The following is an 8,943-nucleotide window of genomic DNA, read 5'->3' as shown; positions in this document are numbered from 1 at the left end:
CCTCTCCAAGCTCCTCCCTCTCCTACCGGAGCTAAAAGAGAGGATGAGGAGGGAGCTGGGCTGATTGCGGCCTCCTTGCCTTAAAAACAACAAAAATGAAGGTCTACCATGAGTAAGATTCAAACCACCAACCTCTGGCTTGTGAGACCTCTCCTTTACTCTTGCACCACCAGACCTTTCACACTTATTAGATTTTCGAGGTTATATTTAAAGTTGAAGGGAGAGGTGACAGGTCAAAAGTTGAAAATCTATTGCAAACACCTCTACCCCTGACAGAATGACTGAATCTACAGATATACCCTCTGATGATCAGGGTTCAACTGAGATTTAGGTTCTCGTTTAAAACCATCTGTCAAAACCTTTCTACCCTGCACCCAGATTTACACTTTCATTGAAAGCAAACAGAGATGTTTTGTTTTAGCCTAAAGGTAGTTAGTAATGTCATTAATGTCAAATTCATACACACTTTGGGATATATACATTTCTTAGTTTCTGATGATCAAAACTATAGTTTTAATAAACGAAATCAACCTTGTTTCTTTGATTTTTTCATGCTATATCGTAGGTACATTAGTGCTGTTTTCACATTGGACTGTTAAATTAAAAAATGTGTCTATAGTGTTTTCAACAATTTCTCAAACAGTGCTTCTGAGGTTATAGATGGGCCATTTTTGCATTTTGAACACTTTAAGTGATTAAACCAGGAAAAGACAACACTTACAGTATGTCATATATTAAGATAAAAATTCCACACGATTATGTCTTTTTCTTATCACAATAGATACCAGTAAATTGCCCAGCCCCAGCTCCTCTTTGATTAGCTGAATTTAGTTAGAGAAAATACCAATTGACACTCATCACTGCAGCATATCAATCAAATCAATGATAGACAGAGCCCCATACTTGTGAATTGCTGGATAACAAATTATGCAAATTGAAATCAACCACTTCCATGTCATGTATTTATTACAACACCAGTCAAGAATTAAATACAAAAACAGAAGAACACATGGTATTGCATAGCTTTCTTTTTAAACAAGTGCTATATGGCATTGTGTTAAACCTTAAGTATTTCATGAATTCATTTATAGGACAGTGTAGTAGAACATATTTTCATAATATTGTGTCAATGTAGGAACTGAATTAATGACATGCTCCTTTTTGCATCAATTCCTCCATAGTTGAAAGGATTTTACTGAAGGAGGAGATATGGAAAACAATTAGACAAATAATCATGAAGGGTAACTTTAGCTTTAGGGCATTCACGACTACTGGATTTTAATAGTTGTCCATGTTAGGAAACCCTTTTGGGTCTGGTGGTAACAAAAATATACAAGTTTTAAATACCGGGCTGTTGAGCATAAAAGGTGCAAATGATGAAGACCACACAGGTTTGGAGCAAAGGTGCAGAGTGCTTTTAACTCTTTTTACTTTAATGGATGCACAAGCATACCATCAAGAAAAAACAAGCCACTACCAGGGGACACGCACACGAATGTTGCACCACAAGAAGCAGCTAGTTGAAACAAAAGACAAGCTAACTAACAACTAACTAGTGAAACAAAAGCCTGCAATGTTCAAGATACATAAGTGGCAAACACCCCTTACCTAGTGTGCTTAACAAAGTTCTGTCTACGTGGTGCATGTCTATAGAGGCCTCTGTCTTTCCCTGTCCGATGGCATAGCATATATCACAGAATGTGTAGGAGAAATAACACTAATTTACAAAAAGTTTGCTCTGGGTTTCAAACGACTACACAAACACAAGACAACAGGACAGGCTACAATCAGGAGAAATGGTTTGGAGAGACTAGGCAGAGGTGGAGCTCAGCCTTTTATAGGCAGCAGGTGGTGATGATTGGATGAAGGTGGGGCCAGGTAATGGTTTTTTTATTGACAGCTGATGAGGTGGTGACTTCAGACCTGAGAGTATGATAGAGGGAAGGAGAGACGGAGGAATGCACAGAATCCCTGGCAGGCAGGCACACATGCATGTACGCACACACGCACAGTGATTGACAAATGTGTCCCAATCTCACTGAGAGCCAGTCATCTCGGAAAGTACAGCTTTAGACAGGGACTGAAAATACTTTTTTTTTTCTTTTCACTAAAATGTGATAAAGCCACTAAAGCATTTCATACATTTCAGGCTACATTTCACTTAAACGCCAGAGCTTAACTCTGCATGTAAATAAGACTTTTTTAAATTAATGTGAGAGATCGTCAGGTCATTTGCAGGTTAGACATTTATTTAAAACTTGAATATCTCAAAAGTAGTATTTCAGCATGGCATCATTCTATAAGCCATATCTTCAAAACTGTTGGGTCAATCTCCACAACCAATATATCATTTTGTAGCTATGATCCCCAGCTTTCAAATGAAATGAAAAAATGAAAATGAATAAAAATCCAATGACTGGCTCCCAGCCAAATTGGGACACACAAATGATTCTTCTGAGTAGTGAGAGCAGAGAGCACAGCATATTGTTTAATCAACAAGTTTACTGAATAATGTTTTCGCTTTCATCTCTTTGACTGACAGTGCTGTTGATCCAGACAGCATAGCTCCAGAGATGAATCTGGGGTTTAGACACTGAAGTGTCAGGGTTCAAACTTATCAAAGGACATCTTCATTGTCTATCTAAAATTCTTAAAGGTAGGTTATATTATTACGTTCTCAAACTGAATCTCCAGAGCCTGTGTGGCTCAGAAAATAAATCCAGAGTTTCTAAACCATACATCGTAGGTTCAAAACTCAAACAAAATCAAAAACCAACTTAAACAAACAAAAGCTAAAACAACTGTGAAATCAAGATGATAGTGTGATACTACAAAACCTAAAATTGCCTCAACTGATCAAGCTGGTGATGGGGAGAATGACCCCAACATAAATGAAATAAATGCCTCATCAAAATAAAACAAATGATTGCAAGTTTCAAACCACCAACATTTGGTTAATGAAGCCTCTCCTTTACCTCAGGGCCGGATCTAGGCATAGGCAAGGGGGGGCAATGCCCCCCTAAATGCCCTGTCTGCCCCACCAAACATGATGGCATGCAAAAATCTAACATTTCTAAAATATTAAACTATTTGAAATGTTCTGCTACAACTAGGTAGATGGATAGATAAACTGATAACATATTAGAGAGAGAGAGAGAGAGAGAGAGAGAGAGAGAGGTGTAAGACATGTTTGTATTGCGTGTTATAGGTATAAGTGTGCCAAAATGCTTAGTTTTCTATGCATTTCGGGTGTTTTAGGGGGTTTGTCCCCCCAATTTTTATCCGCCCACGCCGCTTCGCGGCATGGGCTGTAGGTGACCCCCCTATCATTTCTTCCTGCCCCACCTAGTGCTAAAGGCTAGATCCGGCCCTGCTTTACCTTGAGATCACCAGGCCTTTCATGTTGATTTGATTTTTTAGGTTGTTTTGTTGTTTTCTGTTTTGGGAGAAGTGGCAGGTCAAAAGGATGTTGAAGTTGTCATCTGCTCATTTGTCAATTTGGTCAAAAGAAACTGGTGGAACAGAACTCATTCTGGGACCATCGCTCCATTGTTTAATGGTTTGTAAATAATGCATGCTCAGACTGTTGCCACCCCATGTGGTGATGCAATTCAAGATGGCCACAGCCACAGTCTGAATATTGTCTATAACATTTTGAGTTGTATTTTCCATGGCTACAGTGATAAGGCTTGGAGTTATAATCCTAAGGTTGGGGGTGCAAAGCTCCTAAAGAACATTTTCACTGTCCATCAAAAGTCTAAAATGTAAGTTAAGTATTATATTATTGGATTCGTCTCCCAGGTCAGCATAGCTTGAGAGATAAATCTGGGGCTTAGAAACCGAAGGGTTAGGCTTCAAAGCTTCCAAAGATCATTTTCATTGTCCAGCTAAATTCTAAAGGATAGGTTAAATGTTGTGGTCAAATTAAGAGCCAGGGATAAATATCAGTGTGGATATATCAGAATGTTTGTGTGTTTGGAGCCAAGTGTAAAAATAACACCAAAATTCAATATCATCACAAGTGTAAAACACAATATTTACAGACTAGAAAGGGGGGGTGTAATAAGTTAAAGACACTAACGCAGAAGTGATAATTAACCCTGCAAGACCCGAATTAATTTCTACTGGCCAATTTTTCTTTTTTTTTTAAATCAGATGGTGTTGTAGGAGTCCTAATCACAGGAAAATGTAAATAAAAATAAAAAAATTGTAAGGTTTTATAGCCATAAATCATAAATCATGCTCTAATTTGCATTTTGGGGATATTCTTCACAATATTAACATATGCACGTGTTCTAGACATTCTAATGAGCACGAAAAAAAATATTACAGGCATTTTAGTGAGGAATAGCTTCAGTTAAAAAGTGAGATGTTGTTCGTCCAGATGCTGGAATTTCAACTTCTCTGGGAGGTGTGAATGTCAGTCTCTGTGGGGGGTATTTATATGCAAATATCGTGGCCAATGGCATTGTAATACTAAACAATAGGATTTAATGGTGATGTTAATGTGAAAAAAGAACAGAAAAACGAATTATATATATATTTTTTAAATGATTTTTAAAAAAAAATGCCAAAAAGCAACGCTGGGCCTTGCAGGGTTAACTCCCCTTTTGGTCTCCTGAAAGGAGAATTAAAGTGGTTAAAGTGGTTTATAACAGCCAGACATACAGCTAGTCCATAAACATTAATAGACACAACAACACACTGACAGCTCAGGGCAGTGATGACAAACTGCATCACATTGTGGCTTTTTTAATGCCGTCATAAAAGAAAGCTGTTAAACAGACAAAGTGTTGCACCTGTTCACTTTTAAAGGGCTGATTATTAAATAAGCCTTCACCTCCAGTTGAAGACTTTTTTTATTGCAGACGTTTTCCTCCAAAAATTATGGACTTGCGCTCTCTCTCTCTCTCTCTATTTCAGCAATATCCCGCTTCCATCACCAATTTGAGCCCCATGCACTAAAACGTTACGGCCATCCATTCTGGTCATACTAGGAGTGGTCAAGGACATTGTTGTTAATGGGGAGAAGAGATGTAGGCCTACTCTGTAAGTGTAAAAAGTACCAATAGCTGGGGCTGTCACAATTACAAAATGTAAGTTGATGATTCATTATCATATGAACTTGATAAAACACAGTGGACCAACACCAGCAATACAATGCAATGCTGGTTCTGCTCTGCACTGTTTTATCAAGGTCAGAGTCAACAAAGTCATTTACCCGGGGATTTTAGAGCACTTTGTGCTTCCATAGGTTGACAAGCTTTATGGAGATGATGATTTCCTTTAGCCAGAAGTACTTGGCACCTGCCCACAGAGCCAAAACTACAAGTAACTGGTGTACTGACCATGGTATTACTGGGCTTAACTGACCAGCCAAGTGGCCTGACCTGAACCCCACAGAGAATCTGTGTTGTGTTGTCAAGACATTTCTTCAAAAGTATTCCAGACCAAGTACTGAGTGCATAAATTAACAACCTTTCAGAAGTTTGACCTTTCTGTATTATAAATCCTTCTATCGAATTCTAATATTTTGAGATATGGATTTTTGATGAGCTATATGCCATACAAATCAAAAGAAAACGTTTTGAATATTTCACTGCATGCACAATGCATCTAGAATATATGAAAGTTTAAAAAAGATATATTACAGAAGAAAATGAATGTTTTTTTTTTGTTTTTTTTTTATTGCAGATCTACATGTTTTCAAATGGCCGAAAGGTATATAGGGCTGAAGTAGTTCATGTATGTTTTGTAATAATAATCAAAATCTACAGAGTAACTAGACTAGTAACTATAAGGTTTTTAAATAATTGTAGTGGAGTAGAAGTAAAAGTATTGAAAATTTGAAAATACTCCAGTAAAGTAAAAAATACCTCACAATCGTACTTAAGATTGAACAGTGCTTGAGTAAATATACTTAGTTACCTTACACAACACTGCAGGCTGCATTAGTATGCTAGTCAGGAACAGAGATGTGAGAGAAGGAAGCGTTCGTCGTCACGTGAAACGTGTTGATGAAATTCGCCCTTCTCATGGCCATTCCTCACGTTCTAAATTGAAACATCAATGATATAATGATTCAGTAATTACATTATGCAATAAGCAGTGTGGGGAAAAAAAGGAAAAAGTCTTGATATATGGCCGTATTGTCCCTCAAAAAACTGATTTCTCCCTCACTGAAAAACATCCTTTTCCCTCTTTTTTCATTCCTGGGGCTCTGTGTTGCCATGTCTGCTTATATATTTTAAAAGACTTTGGTCTTGTTTTTCCTGTAAAGTTGCTTGTACATTTTTATCGTTGTTGGTTGCTTTTTTGGGGGAGTGGGGGGCTTGTTTCTAAAAAAAAGTGTAGTTGCTTATTTGGGTTTACTTCCTACCGGTAAATGTTATTTGAACCACTGGTTCTCCGACATTTTCATGGCAATGTGATATGTAAATGTCCGGTTTAAAGGATTAGTTCAACCAATTACACAACCTACAGTATGTACCACCTATGTACTGTAGATGCACTGTGGCATGACAGCTTAGCCAACAACACTCCAGTCTGCCCAAAGAGACAAGAAATATGCAACTGATAAGTATAACGTCTCTGTCGGGTGAAAACCCTGTATGTCCAAAACCGTTCGTTTTGCATTCATCATTTTAAAAATGATTTAAACTAGTGAAAACAGCCGATCTACAAGCACACAACGCCTCGCACCGTGAGGCGTTGTGTGCTTGTAGATCTGCTGTTTTCACTACTTTTGTGCGACGGCCTTGTATGAAGACGCAGGGCTTTACTTTACGAAAGAACGTACAAATTTGAAACTTGGATATACAAGGTTTCCGCTCGACAACGACGATAAGGACATCTAATACTCAAGACCCTGGAGGGCAGCGATCCAGGAGTCCCTAATTGGTGTTGGCTAGAAGAACACACTCTCTTATTGCATCGCACACACCCTATGATGCCATTTGAACTTTTTGTTTTTGTGGCATTCATGAGCCAATCATTTGATGACTGGTCATCGGTCGGTCAATAGGAGACTCGGTATGAGTCTCCTCCCGGAGTCTACGCCTCTCATCGAGTTATTGGCTTAGGAATGAGAGAAAACGAAATCCATGAATTCAAGACTTCATATGTGGTGTGTAACTGATAGAAAATAAGTACTTTTTCTTAGGTGAACTACTCCTTTAAAGTTCTCATGTAGCCTACAGCAGGGGTTCCCAAACATTTTTGGCCCGAGGCACCCCTATAAATATTTTTTTCATCCGAGGCACCCCTACATTATTATATTCCTAATTTTCACTCCCAGCACCTTATATTTATAGCATATTTTAGCGATTATGTTGCGAGGAAAACGTTGAGATAATAGCCATTTTGGTTCAAGTTTAAAATTATACTAAATATATTCTTAAATGTCTAAATACATTCTAATATTATCAAATTATCTCGAGGCACCCCTGGACTGCCGTCGCGGCACCCCTGGACTGCCGTCGCGGCACCCCCGGGTGCCCCGTCACCCACTTTGAAAACCCCTGGCCTACAGTATAGTCACTTCTTTTGGTCTCGTTTTCCTAGACCTGGTTGCTTATTTCTCTCCCCTCTGGCAACGCTGCGTGGTGGTATGAGTGTGACTGATGCGCCAGCAGATCCATACAGGGAGCCACGCAGCGATTAGGCCAGGAGTTATGGCCAGTACTTAACACTCTACCACAGCTGGATTTATGGCTCACGTTTAATGACGACCAGACCAGACCTGGCTGAGCTTCACTGTAAATCTAAACCGGAGGAGGAATCTGCTCTTGTCCTTGAAACATCCAACGCAGGTCCCTGCAGAGTACACCCACCCACCCACCCACCTACCCACCCAGTAGTAACCAGCTACATAGAGACACCTACTGTCAGGGACGTCACAAGGGGGGGGGGGTAAGTGGACCGAGTTACTAGGGCCCAAGGTGGAGGGGCCCTAGTAACTTTAGATATTGAAAAATAGCAGTTAAGCTCACAGCGCGGCACTCGGTGCCGCGCTGTGAGCTTATCTGCTATTTTTGGTTTGTAGATCTGCTATTTTTGAAAAGTCGTGAAAATGTGTGCAAATCTTTGAATATATGTATTTTTTAAGCGAACAATTGTAACTCAAATTTTGCCTCTCAGGGGTCCCTGGAACTAAATATTTTGAGATGGGGGTCCGTGGCCAAATACATATCATCTTGACTTGGGGGTCCTTGACATGAAAACGTTTGAGCACCACTGACATGGAAACATAGGTTTCTTGCACACATTTTCAAGATTAAAAAAAAATAGCAGATCTACAAGCTTGCAGCGCGGCTCTCGGTGCCGCGCTGTGAGCTTGTATATCTGCTATTTATTTTTTTATAGTTAACATTCATGGGGGGCCCGCAGTGAATCCTTGTACCCAGGGCCCAGAATTTGGTGTGACGCCCTTGCCTACTGTAATGTACATCAACTCAGGTCCTCAAACTAAATCATTTTCATGTCAAGGATCCCCATATTTAGAGTTGTTCTGATACCAATAACAGTATCGGTAAAGCTGACGATACTGCCTAATGTGCTGGTATCTGTATGGGCGAGTGTGCCAGTCTATGCCCATTCTGATACCACGTAATGTATCACTTACAGTAATATTTCAAATGCTATAGTTGTTGCATACGGTTTTATTTTATTTTCAAGGTCCCTCATTACTCTGAGAGTGTACAAATGGAACCAAATGGACTCATAGAGTTACAGACCCTGTGAGGTCCATTTAGAACCCTCTAGGAACCCTGTGGGTCCCTGGACCTCAGTTTGAGAACCACTGTCTTAAGTAGATTATTTTGTTTCTGACTGATAGAATGCAATCAATCAATAGAAATGTTTCAATATCTTTAAAAAGAATGGCCAATCAACAAGCTCAAAACGCATCGCATTAGCCCGAAAGTCCCCTAGACCCCACTTTGA

Source organism: Nannobrachium achirus, assembly GCF_963921795.1.
Source record: "Nannobrachium achirus genome assembly, chromosome: 10".
Taxonomy (NCBI): domain Eukaryota; kingdom Metazoa; phylum Chordata; class Actinopteri; order Myctophiformes; family Myctophidae; genus Nannobrachium; species Nannobrachium achirus.
The sequence above is the reverse complement of the archived record's forward strand: the minus strand, read 5'-3'. Positions refer to the sequence as shown.